The following is a 3,138-nucleotide window of genomic DNA, read 5'->3' on the forward strand; positions in this document are numbered from 1 at the left end:
TGTATGTTGGTTATAAACTGATGCAGGTGTGAGTTTGCTGAGATAAACCATGTGGTTGCATTCCCATGTCTGTTCTCTATTAAATGCTCAACTTCTAGGTCACCGTGTGGTTATGCTTGTGTTCGCTTTTACCCCTCCCTTACTCCTACCTTTGCTTTCCAACATTCCAGTTCTTTATCTTCAAAATCCAGGCATGCTTAGTTTCTTTTAGTACTCAAAAAAAGTAAATCTGACTGGCCTACCTTTGCTTTTTATTCCTTTATTCTCTGGACATAGAGCTGGTGTCTGAAGTTCCTCTTATGTTGTTCCATAATGCACATACACAATTCAATTTCTGTATATCTCTGAAAAATTTGTGCTTGCTGATGTCTCTGTTGCCTTTCTGTCAGCCAGTATTGCTGTCTTACAAGGCAAGGTGAACAGAGCTAACTACAGATGTCATGGTTTAACCTCAGCTGGCAACTGAGCACCACACAGCTGCTTGCTCAGTCCCCCCTCGGTGGGATGGGAGAGAGAATCCGAAGAGTAAAAGTGAGAAAACTTGTGGGTTGAGATAAGAATAGTTTAATAATTGAAATAAAATAGTAGTAATAATAAAAAAATATACAAAGCAAGTGATGCACAATGCAATTGCTCACCACCTGCTGACTGATGCCCAGCCAGCCCACGAGCAGTGGCCCCCCCGGCCAGCTTTCCCCCAGTTTATATACCGAGCATGACGTCGCATGGTATGGAATATCCCTTTGGCCAGAGTTTGGGTCCTGTCCTGGCTGGGCCCCCTCCCAGCTTCTTGTGCACCTCCAGCCTTCTCAGTGGGTAGAGAATGGGAAGCTGAAAAGTCCTAAAACATCAGTGTGTTATCAACATTATTCTCATACTAAATCCAAAACACAGCACTATACCAGCTACCAGGAAGAAAATCAACTTGTCCAACCAGGACAAGATGGAAATCACTGCCTTTGAACTGGAGGCAAACTGGAACTTGTTGAGTGTCCTGTATTATGCATCATGACATGAATTGCTGATCAATTTTCTTCTCACTTTTTCCACACTTAGTTTATCACTGTTTGAATTTCCACCTGGAGTGTTGCTGCATTTGTGTTTATTATAAATTAGAAGGAGTTTTATGTTTAAAGATTACCATTGTGGCACTAGCCACTATCATCTTCCTCCAGTTGTGCCTGCTGACCAACATAGGACAGGGTGTAACGTTTAAAAAATTAACGCTCCGTTATGGGTTAAGTAAAACAGTGTTCACATAAAGTATTATGGCATATTGACTGGCAATATGCAGAAATAACATCTATGAAGATTAGACATCAGCACTTTGGAAATCTGCAATGTTCTCAGTGCTCTGTAGTCTTGATACTGGAGTGAAATGAGGCTGGGGTGTCCCAAGGCTCTGTCTCTGCACTGGCTGGAGGAGAAGCCATTAGAAGTCAGACAGCCTGAGTAAAGGGGCTGTGAACTGGACAATGAAGACCATTTGATTGGTTGGGGGGGCATGCAGGGGAGATAAACCTGAAGAAAGGGACTAGAATTGTCTGACCAAGGCATTAAAAGTAGACTTTCCATGGGTCATCACAAGCTGATCCATTTTCCATGCCCGTTTTGAGGTCCTTTGGTCCAAACTGTTGCAGTGCTGAGCACTCACTTGTGCATCTTAAGCTGCTGTCACTTGCGCTAAGTTTCTGTGTATTATTGCTAAATGACCTGAAGAGTAAGGTCCTTGGTCATTCAAATTCGTTAGGCAAGGTTTGCAGGTAGAGGTAGTCTTCCATGAAAATAACCGGTGTAATTAGGGAAAGGAGATGAGCTTTCACGCTTTCTTTGGCTTTAAAGTAGAACCAGCAAACCTCAAAAATAAATACAAGCTGAGAACAATTTACATTTGACTTTACTACATATCCATTAGACCACTTGAGAGACAGGGTGGCTGGTGCCTGTAGAGAATAAGGGAAGTGGTAGAAGGAGTAATAAGGTGTCATCCCTTAGAAAAAGAGAGGGAGATAATTCTTGGCCTGTGAAACATGGAGAGGTTAATGAGGTGAGAGGAGGTGTGCTATAAACCTATTTCTTTACTGCCTTTTGTTTGTAAGTAGAGTTATGACTTTTAACTTCTCAGCTCATGCTGAAAGGTGTCCTTTGGGTCTGTATTGAGGATATGGAGTGAAAGATCAGAGGGGGAGATAGTGCTTGACTACCTTGATCACTGAAAGCAAAGTTGTTAAAAGTGAGGATGAAAAGGATGAGCTGATGGTATGTATAAACTCGTTCCTGTAAGTGATCAAGGCCAACTTGTAGTGCCATCGGAGATCTTGACGTGTCGGTGGTGACGTTCCTGGTGGCTGGTAAGGTGGTTTATACGGTGGTATAGTTTGTGAAGAAAGTTGTCTTTTCATGAGGAAAGCTTGTTTTCTGCTAGTTCCTTTGTAGTCTCAGAGCTGGAGCATGTTAAAAATCATGGCTGGATGGAAGAGCGGAGAATTAAGTTGAGTAGTCTTTCATGGAGCTGTGGAGGAGTGACATGGTAGATTCTTTTTAGTTCTAGTTGGTCGCTCAGCATTCACAAGTACTTCAGAGTATTACATTCCCCTGCCACTCCTCTCCCAATTTATACTAGTGCCCAGCATTATTCCATCCCAGGTGCAGAATCTGGCATTTGGACTTGTTAAATTTCATCCCATTAATCATTGCCCAGTGCTCCAATCTATCTAGATCCCTCTGCAAGGTCTCTTGTGCCTTGAGAGTGTCAACCGCACCTCCTGGTTTAGTATCATCAGCAAATTTGCTAATGGTGCATTCAACTCCTGCATCCAGATTGTTGATAAATATATTGAACAGCACTGGTGACCAGTTGTCCTGGTTTTGGCAGGGATAGAGTTAATTTCCTTCCTAGTAGCTGGTACAGTGCTGTGTTTTGGATTTAGGATGAGAACAAAGTTGATAACCCACCGATGTTTTAGTTGTTGCCAGGTAATGCTTACACTAGCCAAGGACTTTTCAGTTTCCCATGCTCTACTGACTGAGAAGGCTGGAGGTGCACAAGAAGCTGGGAGGGGGCACAGCCAAACGGGCCAAAGGGACATTCCATACCATGTGATGTCATGCGCAGTACATAAACTGGGGAAAGCTGGC

Source organism: Aptenodytes forsteri, unplaced genomic scaffold (genome assembly GCF_000699145.1).
Source record: "Aptenodytes forsteri isolate BGI_AS27 unplaced genomic scaffold, ASM69914v1 Scaffold82, whole genome shotgun sequence".
Taxonomy (NCBI): domain Eukaryota; kingdom Metazoa; phylum Chordata; class Aves; order Sphenisciformes; family Spheniscidae; genus Aptenodytes; species Aptenodytes forsteri.